Consider the following 21,157-nt stretch of genomic DNA (forward strand, 5'->3'; position numbering starts at 1 on the left):
ACATTTCTGTATCTGCATATTCTGCCAATTCTCGTTTCCCAGTTTATGAAATTGGAAACCCCAAGTGGCTGGGGTTATACACAAGTCAAAAAGGCAAAAAAGTGGTTATCCTTTTTAATAAATACTTGCAATAATTATTATTTTTGCTGTTTGTTGTTTACTAGTTATTTTTAAAGAAAAATATAAGATATAGTTAAATAAAAAATTAAACTGAGTAAAACAATTTTACCAAAAATGTTGCTATGGAAACCATGAAGAAAATATTCAATTCAGTACGGATTATTTCCTCCTCTACACTGATCACCGTTTGCTTTCGACGTTGCATCAATTTTATAAGGCTCTGAATGTGGAATAAAAACTATATGCTAGTCACTCCAAACACTGAATCGAAGCCAGTCACCAACGATCCTAGCTATGTGAGGCCTTGCATTTTCATGCATAAAAATAAAACCGTCGCCAAGTAGTGGCATATAAGGGGCAACCTCTGATGACACATCTTCAATGTTAGAGAACCCTCGATGAAGATCAAGTTTGTGCGACCTTCCCTAGAAATGCCTGCCCAAACCATAATTTTTCGGAGAGAAAATGTTGCGGCGATATATCGCTCTCCTGTTCTTCTCCAAACCATCTCTCGGCTGACAGAGAACCTGGACTCATCCGAAAATAATATTTTAGTGCTCTCTTCCTCAGACCAATTTAACTTCCGGGCTGTTCCGTGCCTTGTCAGAAGTCTGGACCAGTGGCAGGCATTTTCGCACCTATTACTACTTCCTTGCAGTGCGTACAATGACATTAATATTTTTATCTTGTTAAAGGCGTTACTTGATCTCAACAGCGGTAGAATGTCGAATAGGAATACAGTCGAAACAACAAAACAATCATCTCTCTGAGATGTGACACGATGGCACTTGAACAATACCTTGTTGATTAACCTCCAGTATTTTGGTAGCGCATACGCTTGATTCTTCCATCTTCCAACAATTGTATGATTCTAGGCGAATCTGTTTCACTCAAACAAATTTGATACTTAAAAATTAATTTGTTACAATTAATTAAGGTTTTTAGTTGAGATAAAAAAAACCTAATTAATTGTAATATATTAATTGGTTAAGCGGACCACGAAATTAGTGAACTTAAAAATTAACATTTTTTGGATTTATTTATAACAAATTGATGTATGTAGTTATCTTCATTTTACCGAGCTTCGAAGTCCACACATTACTAAATTAGACAAGTATTCAACAGTTTTTACATCTGAAACTGTCAAAATGACAGAACATGTGACCCCGCGTACTTTCTCCAAAAAGCCTAATACGCTTGTAAATCAGAACAGGTAGATCAGGCTAACCATATATGACCTGTAGAATGCTAATCAATGTGCATCTGTAAGAGATATTTTTCTAAGTGATTTCTTAATTATTTTCCTATGGTTTTATTCTCTAAGAAAATGGCAATTTATTTATTATTGGTAGATAAATTTATTATCTTGTTGTTACGATTCTGGATCGTACGATGTCTCTATTTTAATAGTCGTGTAAAACCAACAGATTCAAAATCGCAATAACATTGTTACGTACCAAGGCCATCGAGTATAGGCGGACCAGATATTGGATGTGATCAGTGTCAATTGCTACACTCAAGTAATTTCTTTTTTTTTTCACTGGACAAAAAGTTATTTTCTTTCAGGGATATCAATATCATTAATTGCCTCAGTCCTAGATATTATTTTCCGCCTTGAAAATTGTTTTGGTTTTTACAGCCAATGAATTAAAAACATTTCGATGACCTTCTGGGTCCGCCTACTTTTCTGCAAAATCGTAGACCGCTAAAAATCAACCGTAGGTTGATCACAATTAAGTGTGTACTATTACTACCAGGGCACGGTCAAATTGTTGATAACATATTATAAGACAAAAATAAAATTTTAAAAAACACATCAGTGTTTGACAACAGTCAAATGTGGACAATTTTATTTTTTTATTAAGTTTTTTTAACATTATTACAGTAACTATTCTCGACTTGATATCATTTGAAAACTCCAGTATTTTCTGCTTCTGAACTTTTATCTCAGCCAATTGACAACAAAAATCAAGCAATTTTTTAATAAATATCTTTTGTGTTTCATATTATAAAAAAATTACTCAATCTTTACCAAATGAGAGTTGCAATTCCGAGCCGATGATTGACACCTTCTCCTGTCCCCGGGGGGGAGGTTCCCGGCATGAGTGAATCGTGTACACGTGCAAGGATATGGACGTCACGATTGGAAAGTCAACACGTCCAGACGGCCGATTCTCCCAAATATAATTTATTAACATCTGAATCAGGGTCGCGGGCAGGGGGCAATCACCAACGCAGAACGGTATCAAAAGGCGTCCCTGGACCAGATTGGAGCCTTGGATCCGATTCCTACAAATAAATCAGTTTTTCCTTCAGTATCGTATGAACCGGTGAAGAAAACACCAAATGTCTCCTTTTTTTGGTGGAATGAAAGGTCTCGAGGTTACACCGTGATTGGAAGGCGAATAATAAAAGATTATTACTGCATTGAGAATGTAAATAACTTTTTTCCTCGATTCAGTAATGATAGAAAGGCAAAACTAGATAACATCACAGTCAGGCTCATTTGATAATTGATATTCACAGTGCATATCAACCCGTCGTTGACGCATGCCATGCATTAACTAATACGACGAATAATTATTTGATTTATATAAATTAGTTAATTTATATTAAATGTAATAACAAAAGACAAGAGATTAACAATGGCATCATTTGTACTTTTTAGTCTGGTCGTTTACGATCCTTTTTATCAGTCAGACACATTTCAACTTCTTTCCATCTTCAGTGGTGCGACTTAAGTTAAATTACCAATTACATAGTGAGAAGCACTTAAGAAAGCACATGCATCGGATAGGAGTTCAGACAGAAGAAACACTGTCAAATACTGCTAGGAAGAGGAGGAGACCGCGACCATTTTACGTTTCTGTGAAGGTCTTTGTAGGTGCCGATACTAGGACAAGAAAAACCGCAAGCAAGATCCTACACTAAAGAGCCGCTGGCAAATCAATGGAGGCTGATTAACAACCTGAAGATGGCCAGTGAGTTATAAAAAACATGGGAGCACAATAGGTACTCAGGTCGAAGTGCAGAAGGCCTTGTGGCCGCCTATTTTATCCCTACACTCATCCCTTTCCCTAGTGAATAGAAGCAGAAACACACTTTTTTTTAATTGAGCACCTACTTGTCAGCTATGCTATACCTCAGTGAGATTTTCACTTTTTATTTCTTGTATAAATTAGTTGAGTTAATAGGCGGGGCTGATGTCGTATATGATACGTAGTAATATTTAAGTCGGCATGCTGTTTTTATGGTACGTTAAGATCTCCAGTCATCACAATTCATTTGGGAATTAGAAGAAAATTCACTAATAATACAGTCACATAAATCAATTGAAGATATATCAATTGGTTAACAGCAACTATATCACAGGACTGATCTGTAGGTGCTTTAACTTATGAATAGGATTTCTGGTTTTATGACTATTAGAGATATATAAGGGTTACATTTAAGTTAGGCTTTCAAGATACCTAACCTTTCTTTTTATAGAGCACTATACTCCAGCGTGATATTATATCGGCAGGTCATTTTCTTTGTGTGATGACTGAACAATAAAAGTACTTTTGACTCGATAAATACTTCACTATGTAACGAGTTCAATTTTTTGAATCACGTTGGTCTAACACTACTGCACTTCTTTGGTTAAATAAATATTTTTGAAAAACAGTTCTTTTCTTAGGCGTTTAATTATTTTCGTGTACCCCAGTTGCTCGCTGTTAGTTCTGGTAATGATGACAGCCACTGACCAGATCCAATTACAAAGCAAATAATACAGGCGAGATTGGGCCGGAGGAGGTCGTGGGAGCAATTGTATGGATATGGGCTGAAAGAAACGCTAGACTTACCTCATTCGTGCTATAGAAGAGCGGATTATCTCATCCGAGGATCCACGAAATGTACATTATGCATTCATAAAACCATAACAACAGTTCGTTTATTTAAAAAATTTTTCTAATTGGATTACGAAACCCCGTAAGCCTTTTTTTTATTATTTTCAGGGCATTTCGAAAATTGTTACAGAACAGGGTAGAGGATAAAGGAACCGAAATTCTCTCATTGAATAAAAGAATGTCCGGGAAATTTATAAATCGACAATGTCAACTTTCGAGTGAAAGTCGTGAAAAAACCTAAAGGCTGCTTTGATCTTTTAGAAGTAATTATTTAGTTTTAGGGCTTTTATGTAAAAATCATTATCGACATAGGCAACTCATAGAGATCACTTTGTGCGTGGTTGATGTTTTATTCTTTTTTCTGTTTGGAACCTTTCTCGCCTAACCTACTGAAACAGAAGGTCAATTCAAATGAACCTAGCCTAGTACTTTCAAAGTCGGAATTTATTGCTGCCGTTTGTGGAAACTGTTGATGTGTGGTTTATTTATTGGGTTGTCCGGAAAATAATGCAGGATTTTGGTATTAAACAAAAAAAAAGAAACTAGTTACTTTAAAGCAATGTTCTTTAATCAAAATAATTTCCCATACTCTCAATACATTTCTCCCAACGTGTTGGTAACTTATTAATTCCGTCTGAGTAGAATTCAGAATTTTTAGAATTGATAAAGTCAATAAATGCATTTTCCAGTTCCGTTTGATTTTTGAATATTATGTGTTGTAAGTAGTGGTCCAGGTGTCTAAAAAAATGGTAGTCAGTAGGCGAGAGGTCCGGAGAGTAGGGTGGGTGAGGCAAAGTTTCATAGCCAAGCTCCAATAATTTTTGTGACGTTACACGTGACACATGTGGTCGAGCGTTGTCATGCAACAAAATGGGCCCTTTCCGATTGACCAAAGAGGGCTTCATTACTGCCAATTTCTGATGCATGGTATTAATTTGGTTACAGTATGATTCAGCATTGATGGTTTCGCCAGGATTTAAGAAGCTGTAGTGTATTAAACCAAATGAAGCCCACCATACCGTAACCATTACCTTTTTTTGATGAGTTGGGGGCTTTGGAGCTTCTCCTTTGTCGAGCCACTGTCCAGAACGTCTAGTGTTATCGTAGAGAATCCACTTTTCGTCACATGTAACAATTCTGGCCAGAAATGGGTCATTTTTGTTTCGACAAAGAAGTGATGCACAAACATCAAAGCGCTGATTTTTTGGCGATCGTTTAATGAGTGTGGAACCCAATTTTCGAGTTTTTTCACTTTTCCAATCGCCTTGAGGTGGTCAGCGACGGTCGTTTTACTGACTTTGAGTTGCTCTGCAAGTTCTCGAACAGTTGTTTTGGGGTTTTCTTCCACCACTGATCGCAGAACATCATCATTAAGAGAGGAAGGCCTTCCACGACCTTCTTCATCTTCAAGGCTGAAATCTCCCTCCCGAAATTTTTTAAACCACCTTTGCACAGTGCACTCATTAACACAACCCTCGCCCCAGACTTGGTTAATGTTTCTAGCCGTTTGGGCTCCGCTTCGGCCGAGTTTAAACTCGTAAAAGAAAATCGTACGAAATTCTCGCTTTGACATTATAAGGATGACTGAATTATTTCCAAGTAGCGGAATGCTACAGAGGTAAACAAACAATATCATTTGGAAGAGGATTAATAAGTGTTGACATTCATACAAATGAGTAATCCTGTAAACGTAAACAGAATATTTTATATAGATTTTTTTTAATGAAAACTTAAAATCCTGCATTATTTTCCGGACAACCCAATATATTTCAAATAGGGCTAGTCTAAAAAAACGAAAAATCAGCATTTTGTCTTTACGACCCCGAATGAAATGTAACTCACATAAAGATACCCATCGGGGAGACCATTAATTTCGATTGTATAGCACCGATTCTCATTTTTCCCCTTCAACTCCAGCCTTTTATTTAAAGTTACACTTTTTATAGGCGAGCTTTTGTTGAGCTCATGCTTTCAGTTGAAGTATATTAGCGCAGACGAATGCTGGTTTTTAACAGTAGTCTCGGGATAAAAGCTTTTTATGATTATGTGAGTGTGACTTTTGAAATGATACGGTTTAAAGAGGAAGTAGTTTATAGCACAAAACCAAACTTGGTTTTATTAACTTACATTTCAAAACCAACTCTAAAAACCGTAAGAATCTCGTGGTTAATTGACTCCAATTAATGTATAATCATTAATTATAACGAGCACAATGTAATCAATTGTTAAATGAAAATTAATTAATATATAATAATGCTTTGAAAAACATGGACAGGAATTGTTTTTATCGTAAAGTTTGGGCATTAACTCATTACAAACAGATTTTTTTCAAAAATAGTAAACGACGACTTTTTTAAAAATCGGAGTAGGACATAGCAGGAGAAACTCTTAGATACTCAAATAAATCGCGACAAGATAAAGATTTATTTCATAAAAGATTAGTAAAGGAGGGCGAAAAGTGGATTCATTTGAACAATACACTTCGGCTGCGATCGTGGGAAGAGTCAAATGATAATCCATTAAGGTCGGACTTAATCCAATAATGATGATATCTAATGACTGATTGTTGAGGACGAAACGGCCAATTCAATCAAACAATTGTGAAAAGATGCTGTACCAAACGTTACACAAATTTTCGTTACTAAACATGTCATATGTCATTTGCAGAAAATGTTCCACTTGAACAAGAAATAAGCTAGCTAACGTACTATATTTATTAGATATTGCAACCAAATAACCATGTCAATGAATGATATCTAAAAAGACAATTGATCCATATAACAAATAAGAACTGAATGAGAAAAATATTTTAATGATAAGAAACGAAATTGTTAAAATTTCAAGAAATATAGAAGAAAAAATTAATCTTTTGAGACATGGCCAACATGGATTAAACTCGTGGGACGATATCCCAGCTCCTGCCAAATCTATCAGAGAATAATCTAAAAATGACTATATTTTTGTGTCCATACCAATTTAATTTTAAAGAAAGTCAAAATTTAAAAAAAATGCCAGAAAATATATTAAACGTATATGTTCGGTGACGCGCCAAAATATTGTTTGTACTTGGGAACATTCTTTCTTAGATGAGAATTTGAAACAGATGTGGTTGCCATAAAGTGTGCAAAACATCATATTTTATTGCGGAAAAATTTCTATTGTTTGGCTTCCAGAAAAAACTAATGCGCATTAACGACAAAAAAATTAATCTAAACCTTAAAAATTAGACGCAATAAATGAGAATAGGGTATTACTGGTTTTAGGTGGAAAGCCCAAATAAGTGTAATTTTTAGAATGAATACAGAACACATTGCTTATTATGCACATTAATTTCTGACATGCAAACATACATCGTATTTCCCCAAGATAACTGAACATCATCATTTCATGTCATTGCAAAACCTATAGCATTTGAAAAGGCAAAGGAAAAGAGTAAAAACAGTACTTAAATAATTACGAGTACTCTGGATAGGGTCTTGATGAGAAAACAAATTCAGTTGTTTCGCGAAGGACAGTAATTAAACACCTTAAAGGATGGTAGTGACATGTAAAATTTGGAGTTAAACTGGACCAAGATTTTGAAAAAACAAGTGTGAAAGAAGATAAGCAGAATAGTTGGAATTTAATCATTACAACAAATTAAACAGTTTTTTTGTCCTAATGTAAAAAGACATATTATTTGTGTTTTGATCATCATCTCGTTTTTTATAAACTGGGAGAGCCTGACAGCTACGACCAAACGAACAGTGAAATCCAGCGTCCAGAAGTCCAGTGAAATTAATCAACGCGGGACAATTTGGCCAATTTTATTTTTCTTTGAAATATGTTCGGCAGGGTCCGCTTTGTTCCGCTTCGTTAAAAGAGTTAGTGACGCCTTAGGAAAAATAAACGTCCTCGGCATCCTTTTAGAAAAACTATCGGCCGTCTTTGAACGCCACCGTTAGCGTTGTATTGATAGTTTTTTTAAACAAACTGAAATTTTAAATATTCCAGGAAACGACTAAACCGAATATTATTTATAATTATAATGTGTATTGTTCTGAGAAGTAAGTTTTCTCCAGAAGTAGTTATTTCCATATATGTAATGTAAATATATGTTTACGACAAGTGTTAAGCTATTATAGCTCTTAAATTTATGGCATATTAATTTCATTTGCAATTTGTAATCAAATATAAAAATAATTAATTATACTTTTATCTCAACCAAGAACTTAGTTAAAAAGTATAATTAGTTAAAGTAATTAATAGATCAACTATGACCACTAAACATGTATGGATTAATATCACAAAAATAATATAAACGTTACGTTGTAATACAATGATTGCATATTGTTACAATGTTTTCTTTTGATTTTACAAAAGCGTACAATTTTTGTATTTTTACTGTTCTATAATTACCTTTTAATTTTTATTTAAATATGAATTAATATTAAATATGAACTAATAATTTGGGATCAGGGATGTGGTCCAATAAATAAAAGTTTTATAAGTTTGTCAAGCTTTTGCCGTATATATTTACTAACTCGTAACCGTAAGAGTTGTTTTTAAAAATCGTTAAAGTCCTTAACGGTTTTTGTAATAATTGCTATGATAATATAATATCTTTGTTATATACAGTTTTCAAAATAAGGCTTTTTAACCGAGAGTCTATATGGACTCCAGATCTCTGATAGTTTTCCCCCATAAATTTGCCCTGAGGAAGGCGAAATATATACGCCAAAATATTGACAAACTTATAAAAATTTTGTTCATTGGGTCACATCCCTGATCCGCATCTAGAATTTCCCCCGTAACGTTCAACTCTCCTATGCCACCTCTTTTGATTTTTATGGAAGTTCTTGAAATTTCGTGACCGACGTCTTCACCTTCCAAGATGTTACCGTCACGCACTGTGTTTTGTAAAAGTGAAACTTCATAATGCTGCAAATAATAATAATTTCTCGGACAGCCGGTTTTGTAAAGTTCTATCATCGGATCGTAGAAAAAATTATTAATTGATTTTTATTATGAAGTAATACGTGGAAGGAAAACATTTGTTTTAGATGTAGGTTGGGACCTCTTTAACTCTTTAATAAATAACACTTTTCCCCTGTTTGACACTCCCTTTTCTCACACCGACTACTCTCTGATTAAAATTATTTATAGTTTTAACTTTCCTTTTTCGAGTAAACAAGGTTTTTATAATATTTTTTAAATTAATTGATTTATTATTTTTATGGAAGGTTGGTTGAGACGAAATACTAGTGAGCGGGTCTCAACCCACGACATCCGGATTTGTCCCCAATAAATAATTAATTCAAAATAATTGTTTTGGTTAGGAAGACCAGCTAAAAAGCATATATTATTTTTTACACGAATTTAAACAAATAAAATAAAATACCCGATTATTTAATAAAAATACAAAAGCTTTGAACGAAAGCGAAACAACAAGTAGGTTAGAATCATAACATTGGCCATCTACTAAAGACGTTGATGTGTTAAACGGTTAGGACCTATTTTCCCTTGACAACCCGCTTTCTCCCCAGTGCTCATGATTTGATGGAGTTGGTAAAGTCGGTAAATGTACTTTTCGATCAGTTTGACCGAATTTATCCCACAAAGACTGATTCTTTAAATAATAATAATAATAATAACATTATAATAATGTGGGCTTGGATATATTTTCGTTGTTTGATATGCCATAACATATTTTTTTATCAGTTCAATTCGTAAATAAAACTGAAAAAATATTCCCATACTTACATCTAATATATATATTTTACATTTATGAAATGTGTATTAAAAACCATAATTGGATAAACAAGAATCCCTATTCCGATTTCTGGAGGAAACTGGAGTATTTCTATATAAATAAGTTTTTTAAATGTGTGTTTTTTATTGATCAAAGCAATTTCACAACACCAGTATGACACCATAAGAATAGCATCACACTTTATGCTCTGAAGGTGACCCGATTAAAGGTCGAAACGTTGCCAAAAAAATGAAAAAGGTGTTGCTTTTTTCTTGACCTCAAATCCAACAAATTATTTTTTTTTTAATTTTCCGTTCTTTGCAGGTAATCGTATTAATGTATATGACGTAGATTTTCAGGATTAGAAAGAGAGATAGAGAGATTCGTCAGATTGGCTTTTCTTCCGAGTCCGTCATTGGGCGTTTAAAATGTCATCCAGGTTTTCTCATGTCAAAGCAATGTTTATTAAGGGTTGAAAATCCCCAAAATAGGTATCTAAGGTTACCAGAGACTCCCACTTCAACGTTCCCTTTCACCATAAAACTCTAACGAAGTCTAGCCCAGTGTCTCCATTTTTTCAACCAACAACTGTCGCATTCAAATTCTCGACTGTCCAAGGAAGTCAGGAAATGTGTTACTTCGACTTTCACATTTCCTCATTCTAATCGTTCAATATAGTTAATTCAATTAAATAATCTTATGACAAGCAATAAATAATGTTATGATTACAATAAAAGTTAATACGATGAACTGTCATTTGTCTGATTAACAAATCTTTTAAAACATGTTATTCTACCTGAAAAGTTTTTCCTCTTAAAAAAATATTCTTCTCACGACAGGGCAATTCTGACAGTAAATCCATCATCAGTACCGTTAATAGCATTAGAAATAACCAATTTTTTCTTCTTAAAAATAGTCTTCTGCCAACATATATATATACTAAGTTTGGTGATAGATGTTTTAACTATTTCATAAGAATGTATTTATATGTGTGAATGTGTGTGCAGTACAAGAGGTTTGACCCCGCAACACCAAAACACCAACCACCACAAGTGGGTGACTCACGAGGCTTACTACGAGAAGCCATAGGCTCGGCCGTATACATATCTTTACACAAGAGCATATATTGGCAGAATTAAAATCACTATAAATAGTGTTAGCAAAAACATTAATAAAATCACACCAAAACAAATTCTACCTAAATCGCACAACGAAAATAGGAGGAGGGATGATGATCATTGATGATAAAACTGCTCGCCAATGTTCAACATCTGTAGTCCAAGGAGTTGTTGCTCTGCCAATCGGTGAACACAAATTGAACCTGCACTGAATTACTGGGTCTCGTCCCAGAGAGCATTCGGAGGTGTTCACTGAAAATGGTACCAAGCCAGAACGCTTTTGAGTAATATTAAAACCCACGATCCAGTACTGGTTCAACTAACACTAACTAAATAACTAGCTTGAATATTATTAAATGAATTAATAGATGAGGATCATGTGAATTGATAAAATTCCTATAAGCATATACTAGTTTTTCCTTGATCACCTGCAGATTTGCTTTAATATGGCTTAAAACTAAAGTGATTTGTTTTTCTCAATCTGCTTAGATTTCACTCTTGATAGATTTTATGTGACATAGAAAAAGATTGAAAAGCATCTTATAAAGGTCTTCAATCAAAGCAAGACTTTTTGTGAGAAAAATTTAATTTTGTATAGATCAGAATTTGGATTATTTTATTCTGCGCCTTTAAGGGAGCATTATAAGCAAGCGAAATAGGTATTATTGTCATTACTTTATTCGGTACAGAAAATAAAATATGTGTTTTCAAAATTTGTAAGCATAAAAGTATTTATGCAAGGATTGAATACATTGTAGTTTATAATGCAACGGCAGTGAATGTGAAAACGTGACCACTGAAATCATGAAAGCATGGTTGAAAAACGAAAAAGATCTAGTATAGAAGACTATACGGACCATAAAGAATATCCCGTTATAGCATGTAACTTAATCGAAATGGGAACCCGATTCTGCAAACACTGGCGTAATAGAACAAACGGCGGACACACAATTTCTTTTCTTAATGAGTACAGGTAGGTAGGTTCGAACAGGGCCGTTTCCGCTGCGGAAAACAAAGAACCCCAAAGGAAAGTTACGTAAAACGAAGATCCACTTTTGACGTTGTGCAAGCGTGCTTAAGCCCTCTTCGAGACAACAGATCACCCCAGCTAATAGGACATGATCTTCGGGGGTCACGAACTTATAGATCACCGGAGACTCGAACAGTCGGATAAGAGAGAATGCTTTTGCATAATAAGAATTTATTGTTTCTGAGAAGTATCGTGAAAGGAGGATGAGACGGTAATCGTAACCGAACTGTTAAATGACGAAATTGAATCTGTTGACTTAATCATGATCAATCATGCTAGTTCATCTATCTTTAAAACGCAGTTTAGTATTCGAATACATAGAGCAGAGTTTCTAAATAAAACATTTTTCGTAAAACTCTTAAAGATTAGAATAAGCCATAAAGAGTATAAATTATCTCCTTTTCTAGGATAGTGCAGCAAAATTTTGCAGTTTTATCTATTGTAATTATTCTGGTTTGCGTTTTCGGTGTATGTTTTTTGTTAAGTCGTTTGTGATTTGGCATTATGTTGTTGTCCAGAAGTTTATGTACCTAATAGTAACTTACCCTGGCTAGTTATATCAAATTGTGGGATTTCTTCTTGGGTCCTGGGGGAGGGGGATGAACCTGTAGTTGGTTGATTTCCGATCCATCTGGTCTACCAGACAATAGAATCCTTACACCGTAGACGTTAAGAAGAACGTTAAGAGAAATCATATTTGACATACTATTCAGTAAATACACTCCTGAAGAAGAAGTCTTGCAGACTTGAAGTGTATGATATAAAATAACATTTAAGCAGCTGAACGCTTCCATTACTAGTTACCACGGAGAAGAGGAAACTGGGAATAAGGAAATTGGGCTCATAATTATCGCGAACTAATTCTACATCCTTGGGGCAAAACTGGATAAGTCCTAAAATACAACTTTTCAGGATTACGATTTTAAACTTTAAACCTAAAAATTATACGTCTAGTAACCTTTTCCTATTACTTCTCCCCCTGTCTGCTTTCCTGTTCAGCTTTATCAATTATGCACAGTCTGTCAGATCTAAAGAGACAAAAATATACACTTATCTATTTTATTAAAATTTGATTTATCCACTTTTACCCCAAGGGTGCAGAATGATAAATATACCGGTAATATAATTTGATGCAGTAATAAAATCCTAGATAATATAAAAAGTTGAGCTGTTTGAAATCAAGTATAATGAACTAAAGTATGACATTTCTATTTGTGGTGCAAGGTGATGAACCTGTATTTTTATCGTTTCCGATCATTTTGGTCTGCCTATACTCCCTGTTTTGGTCCGCCAAGGGGGTTTCGGCATCTTCAGTGGTAATTTTCAGATTCTGTTGTGGTCTGTGCGGTGATAAACCTGCAGTTTGGTCTAAGTTTGGAAAAAAGTAAGACTGAACGGACCGCTGGGTAGATTGCCTAAACGTACCACCGAAGATGGCGAAACGTATCGAAAACTGATGACCAGAATGATCGGAAACTACAAAATAAACTAAAGTTTGGCTTGATTTATAAGATTATGTAATACAACCTTGATTGATAAAATGTAGTCTCAGAGGAAACTAACAAATATTTAATCTTCTCAGCTGCAATACATTTTGAAAATATAAATAATATCGAATCATCCTAGACACACCAGTTCTACCGTATATAGACAATATCCCATAATAATAATAATAAAACTCTTTATTAACAAACACAAGTACAAATAATATTATACATTCTTTTCTTAGACACACTCATAGTCATTGAGATCCTCTGAGGGATTGTCTTAAAACAGACAACAAAAATAATAATCTTGATAGAAATAAATAAAAATAAAAATAATAATGAAATGCGGAGATCACCTGACAAATACAATAAACTTAAAATCAACCGCCAAAAAAATTAAACTTTGCTACTCATATAGACTTATAGTGAGATCTAAGTTTATAAAACATTAATCTACAATTACATTGCAGACATTTTAATAAAATAGCCATCAATAAATACTTACTTAGGTATAGGGCAATATCCCATACTCAAGTCAGTGAAAAGGTTTATGTTGCTAAGTAAAAAATTCATTACAAAACTTCATACAAAACCAGTTATTTCAGTTATATAAAATTACAGTTCACAGATAAAATGTCCAAGCAATGCATAATATAGTAAAGAGTTTAATGAAGTGTGTGTATAAATCAGGCTTCTGTGAATAAGGTCCCAAGATCTTACCAACAGCCTATCGTGGGTTCTACTTGTAAAAATGTTCTAAAATAACTTCTGGTCTATTTTTCCCTTTGTTATATACGCATGTATAGGGTGAATGCATTATTAGCGAGAATGATGTCGGTTCCTCAGCGAAATATCTAGTATTTTGAGACCGGCCAAACTTAGGTTAGGCTACTACGTAGGTACGTGTGCATATATATGAGTTGCAGAGCCTTCTTTCATCACGTATGGGTTCAATTAGGAATGATAATAGATTCTCAGAAGCTCTATCAAAAAGGAAAGATCGCCCAGCTTTCCTACTGTAGAGCTAATATTTTTAAAATAAAAAATCGCGAGGTCCCGGAATATAAATATATATATAAATAAATATATATATATATATATATATATATATATACATTTATAGTTTGATTAAATTAGTAAAACCTACTGTGAAAATAACAAAGATATAATTCTTCCAGAGAAAGCAAAATACCTTTTAAGAATCGTAAATTTAAAAAAACCTTGTCTCGAGAGAGAAAAAAATACTTTCAGGAAGAAGCCATTCTATGTTAATAGTATGTACAACTGGCATCACGTATTCTATCATGTTGTAACCATTGTCGTTATTTTATGTTTGTTGTTTCTACATTTATGTAGATATTACTGTTTAATCTTTGCTAGTGTGTCTGAGAATATGGTCTGTCATTATATTACGTTGTGTGTCGTGGGATTTCATTGTACGTTGAATTGATTTGTGTTTTTGTCAGATTAAGAAAGTTAATACTACCGTGTTCTCTGACAATAAAACTTGAATTTCTTGGTTCTTTTGACATGATATACATATATAAATCAATCTACAGTTTGATGCTATTGATCTTTTCCCCGCCTTCTTTACAATATGTCATATCCAATACAAAGAACAATAAGACTTAGGAATTTATTAAATTTTTCAGTGAATGTGAAACTAAAATTTCTTGAAGTCCTTGTAAGTAAATGTTGAGTTTAAGTACAACACTTCAGAAAGTAAAGGCCCTCGTTTGGTCTAGTCTTAGGTCTTGCATTGGACATAAGAGGTTGCGCGAAATAAATCAAGAACAAAGCTGATACTTATCTAATGAGACCATATACTGTATAAAACAGCAGTAATCAGTATGCTCAAAGTTTTAGAAATTTGTAAAAACCGTTGATAGCTTGTGTTTCCTTATACCCTGATGGACAAATTTAACGCATTACTCAATGATTTAGTTAAATTAATATAAATTAAATCCATTAACTTTCTACATTAACTACAGGTAATTAGGAGCTATCGTAATCAAAATAAACAGTACATAATGCTTTCAGTTAATCTTTTTTCTTCGTTGATTTCATTTAATATTATTCTTATTCTTAAACCTTTTTCAATGGTTCCAGTCAGGCTTTTGAGTGAGTATGATACTGTCAGGAGTATGTATTAGAGGAAGGATACAGCTAGCTCGAAGTAGCCAGGAGACTGATGACTGTAAATCACTCTACAATAGGGAGGTTCTTCGGTGCTTCAGAGAAACACGGCCTCACACTAGAAGGCCAGGACAGGGTCGAGCAAGGTCTACTGACGAGAGAGACGATAGATTCATCCGTCACCATGTTCTACAAAACCGCAGCATTACGGGAAATGAAATAAGAAATTTGATAAGACAAATCCAAAGTTTTTCTTCCAGAACTGTAATTAGGCTCTATGAGATTAACCTCAGGGCCCGGCAGCCGATTCGTGGAGCCCCTCTTACCACAGATCATAAAATGGGCGGGCTTCAATTCGCGCGAGAATATGTCAATTGGACATTGGAAGATAGGGGACGAGTACTCTTTACAAATGAGGTGAGAGTTGGCCTCAAATCTTCAGATGGGCAAAATTTCATTCAGAGTCGCTCGGTAGAAAGGTACTCCCCATGGTATATAGTTTCTCAGGTGGTACTCCATGGTGGGTCATTGATGTTCCTGGGTGGGATTTCGCCCGCACCGAATTGGTTGTTGTGCGAGGAAGATCTCTAACTTCACAGAGGTACATATAAGACATACTTAAAGACATCGGTGAGAGATTCTTGCTAATGCTGGATAATGCCAGGCCCCATAGAGCACGTAGTGTGCATGATTACCTGAATGAGGTTGGAATTGATTGTTGTTGTCAGGTCGAAGTCCAGATTTGTACCTAATCGAACACATTTGGGACCAACTTAAGCGATGGCGAAACCCAGACCCAGAAGGGTTGGAAGCTATTTTTGATGAATGGGAAAGAATTCCTGAAGGATTTTATCAGAAATCTTTTCCAAGGATGCAAAAGCGTTTACCTGTTTTTTTTTCGTTTTTTTTTTTCATTAAAATTTAAGTGTGGTACAGTAATTTTGTCCATCAATTGTCAATGTAAGGTTTATTTGTTGATATGCCCCTTTCTAACAATTTCTTCTGTAATATTTTACTGTAGTTATGTTTAATGTTCATGAAAAAAAGATACTAAACGAAGCAAAATGGAAATTAACACAATTTATTCATTACTAGGCCATAAGTGAAAAATGATGATTATTACGAGCATTTTTTTTACCAAGCCTGCATTGAAAATTTACTAATAATGACATGCGTTGACGACCGAGTAAAATTGTATCTGGAACGCGTTCATAAAATATTTTCTTGAAACTCAGTTTATAACCACATTTATTTCAAATTTTGAGAATGACGAATAAAAATGTTGGTGAGTTTGCCTCTTTTATAGATCCGATCTTTAACTGTTTATCGCTCATTTTCAATAAAACCGAATACTAATTTCATATAACAATATCTACTTTATAATAACAAAAATACGAAAAGATGAGCTCAGGGTCCGTCCTCTCTCGCTTTTTGTCACAATGATCGTCAAGCTAATTAAGACGACCACACCTAATCGATTTGTAGAGAAAAGGTGAAAGTGCCAGGCCATTGTGATAATTCTTCATTGAGAGCTACTCTCAGTGGATGCCTCTGGGCACGAATGGAAGAAGAATGACTAGAAACTAGTGAAGCATGTCATAATCATAATCCTTCCAAGATTTTTAAAACTTGGTCATAAATTTAAATTATTCTTATTATCTAAAAGTGTAATATTTTAATTTGAATCCTATTTGTAGAAGTATTGTGATTAACTTATTGTGATAATTCTTATAAATTTGGTTTTTTTTTGTTTCAGAAATCGCTTGCTCAAGAAGGTAAGAAACACCGGTATTATATGTTGATTTTTACTATGATATTTCGGTTAATTTACGTTGGGGGTTGATACTGACCCGAAGTTATAAATAATATTGATTCCGGAATCTTTTTAAAATCACAAAATTATTGAACACACTTTGTAAGATTTAAACTACACTTTCGGCAATTACCATCATCATAAGTGCTTCAACCATTGTGAATTTCCCAAAAGTTTAAATTTACAGAAATGTTGAGGTTCAGTACAAAGGACATCATCTCGCTTAAGAAACTTTTTTTCAACTTGTCAACAGTAAATTTAAACTTTTTGAAAATTCAACAATGGAAGAAGCCATGGTACATGATGGTACTTACCGAAAGCTCGGTTTAAACCCCAAAAAAGTTTTTTTTCAGCCGTTTTTTAAGGACATCGTGTCCGTTAGTGCATTAACCATTTTTGACTTCTGACATTTCAAAGGGAAAAACTATAACATAGCATCAGATTTTTCATTTTTCCATGTAATTGCATTTCCATTCATAAATGGCGCACCTTATTATTCAAATGTCGAGATTGTCAAAACTTTCAAATCTTCTCCCTGACAACAACCTCTATTCTGAAGGGTCTCGTTTAGTTATATTTCATTGTGAAATGTCTAAATATTAATTTCCGTTATTTATACATTCCTGAAAATAAATAAGGATCAAATGATGGTTTTCAAAACTGAAAGTTCTTCAGGCCATTTAAAGTTACATGTCATGTTTAAAAATGCCAACAACCGCCAAACTCAAATCCAAATGAAAGTGTTCATGTTTTCAAAAACCGAATTTCAGGTCTTCTTTCAAAATTCCAGCTTGGGAATTCAATACATATTAAATTAAGAATCCTCGTCTTAGTTCTCGAACAAACGAATCTGATAGAAAAATCAATTCGTCGTATGTTTAAACGCAAGGAAGTTAAGTTTCTTTGTAATTGTTCGTCGCATTTGTTCCGCCCTGTTTGAAACGACTGTGTGTTGTATCAGTTAGGTCTCATCTGAGCGAGACGAAACGGGCCAAACATCGTGATGGTCGGATGGGTCCCCAAGTGGTCGAACAGCTAGCTGCTGACCATAACCTATCATCTCCTTGTTCCAATGCTCGACTTAAAAACATGCGAGTAAAAGTTTATAGTTAAACGGTTTATCCCTGATAAGTACAGTCGGGTGCGAATGAACGACACCGTCAAAGTGGTAGACATGAAAGCTACACACCACCCAGGATATCCCACTGTCTTTTTTGTACAATTGTATGATCTTTTATACAAATTTGCTTTGTGGTGCGCCCCTGGGAATTCGAGAGCCAACTCTACTCTCTAGTTATTCAGATATCGTGAGATGTGGTCGGGTGGTCTCACGATGTCTGAATAACTATCGATTAACGGTCACTAATCTCTACACATTTCTACTCTCTAGGTTCTGAAACCTACTGGACCTAGCATCTTGCCAAAAAAGAGGATACATCTCAACATGGATCCTTAATGAGTCCAAAACCTGGTGCAACAATACCTCACGGATGAGTCACGTGAAGTGATTCATTGAAGGGCCATCCGCAAAACTTACAAACGACTTACTGGAAGGCAACTGCAACCAAACCAGGATTCTGGTTGGACAGCCAGCCAGCCACATAAGAAAGCACATGCATGTGCAGATATTGCCAGAAGAAGGAGGAGACCGCAGAACACATTTTATGTTTTGGTGAATGTCTATGTAGTGCAGTTTCTTGCATCTAGGACATGAAAAGCCACAAGTAAGATTTTACACTAAGTAGCAGCTGTCAATGCTATGGAGGTTGATTAACAATCTGAAGTTGACCAGTGAGTTAAAAAACCACACAAGTGGGAGCACAATAGATCTACACAGGTCGAAGTGCAGAAGGCCTGGTGACTACCTCTTTCATCCCTATCCCTATCACCCCTTGTGGTGCGCATTTTACTATATACATGAAAATAAGATTTCTGTTGGTGACTTTCATTGGTTCTGTCTATTTACTGTACGTTTATCAATGCATTTCTCCTCTTCTCCTTGTTTTTCACGTTCTTCATCCGTTTCCTTGTTTATTTTTAACATCAGTGTTATTTACTTACCTACTCATATATCTGTTTTACTACAGTGACTTAATACGTTTGCCTTTGTTAAATTTGTGTATTTGTATTTTTATCTTTCAAAATTCCTCACAGCTTTTTCTCTCTTTAATTTCCTCTTCCTTTTGTCCATATTTTTTACCAATCTGTCTACATCTATTTGTTTAGATATAATTGCTTTAACGTGTACTTTGAAACGACACACTCACAGATATGAAGGGAGTTCTGTCCGTATGCCTATATGTATTGTATAAAGTCTTACAACCTTCTTCAATATTTGTAATCTCATTATCTGTGGTTAAACAGGTCAAACAAATTACCTCTTCTACCTACCGAAACCAAATGTAACTTAATTTCATACCCGTTATATTTCGTGGTCCGATTGACCAACTAACTTCTTTCATTTAATTAATCTTTATGTAAGGTATTGGTCGTAATGAAAAAGTCAGTGTCAAGAGCGGGATTCGAACCCACGACCAGGAGCAGCGGCGTATTTAGCCGAAGGTCGTGGGTTCGAATCCCGCTCTTGACACTGACTTTTTCTTTTCAACCAATACCTTACATAAAGATTAATATCATGCCTTCATGCGTTAAAAGGTTAACAAAAGTCAGTATACGACTCGCTTATGCGATTTATAAAAATGTCGTTTAAATCATAAAAGTTCGGAGTTTATTATATTCTACTTTAAATCATACAAATACAAACATTTTGTTGGGAGGTAGGCCCGGAAACTTCTTATATTGTTTAGGTTCGACTGCTGAAATGATCATGATATGAAATAATCATAAATGCGTGAAAGGACACGCGTGATCTGTGCCTGTATTAATGATCCTTTACATGTTTGAACAGAATGAAAACACGATTTGCATAACATTTGTTTATGACTTGACGATTTCTTTGTCGGGCCGATTACGCTTCGAGTCATGGAAGGCTCGGCGCGGGCGTAACGCCCTGGACCGCCCATTTTTCTACTTTTCCCCCTCAGGAGAATGTTTTGCATGACCCTTCGTGAAACACGTAGACAAAGCCCACCAATCCTACTTTCTCAGCCAGCGTTAATCTGACAGGATTCCGCTCGACTGGATAACGTGCCCTGTTTCGAACGATTTTCGAAAAGGGATACGTGAGCGGGACATTATTCGGGCCAGGTCCCATTGCCTTGGCAATTCGTACTCGTTAAAACATTAGAAATGTGTGTTTTTAATGTTAGTTGAGCCGGAATGTTACGAAACACAACTCATAGCCGTCCCATCTGAGCACGACTGAAGTAAAAGTTTAATGGTAATAATTTAAAATCGATGGCGAAGGCGTGACATATCTGACAACGAAACAGTTGTATAGATCATTTTTTTATGGTGCGAACATATTCGTTCACATTGAACACCGTTTACTTAAAAAATGGTTTTTGTTCTTGGTCCACCAAATCTCGCTGGATGTTCCAGGCCAGTTTCAAAAATTCACCATCTCTAATTTGTCATTGTTTGACACCAATCAGTGGTTAATTTATGCTGGCATATTTGATAGTCACTTATGTCCCATGATAGTAATACAAATGTGGGAAGTTCAGGAGCCGACAAACCACCGAGATCATCGCCGAACCTCTGAGTTTGTACATCTTTTTCTGGTCTTTCACGCATGTTACTGACTTTCTGCTTTTAGATTAAAATTAAGGCAAAATCCTAAAATGTTAGCTTCTAATTTGTATCTCAAGTTGTCAACTACAGGATAGATATAAACCATATATATATATATATATATATATACATCACCTCA

The 21,157-nt window shown here is 34.8% G+C and overlaps 1 protein-coding gene across 3 annotated transcripts in view; it reads left to right on the forward strand.

Annotated features, from left to right (window-relative positions):
• LOC106672023 (cadherin-23-like) overlaps positions 1-21,157 on the forward strand; it is a 135,864-nt gene that overhangs the window by 56,024 nt on the left and 58,683 nt on the right. For 2 of the 3 annotated variants that reach the window (XM_014403095.2, XM_014403092.2), the window contains exon 3: positions 17,269-17,287. The exons of the other annotated variant lie outside the window; for it this stretch is intronic. The gene's annotated coding sequence lies outside the window, so the exon portion shown is untranslated. The remainder of the gene's footprint in view (positions 1-17,268; positions 17,288-21,157) is intronic. 3 annotated transcript variants of the gene reach the window in all.

Source organism: Cimex lectularius, unplaced genomic scaffold, assembly GCF_000648675.2.
Source record: "Cimex lectularius strain Harlan isolate CLEC.00 unplaced genomic scaffold, Clec_2.1 scaffold169, whole genome shotgun sequence".
Lineage (NCBI taxonomy): Eukaryota > Metazoa > Arthropoda > Insecta > Hemiptera > Cimicidae > Cimex > Cimex lectularius.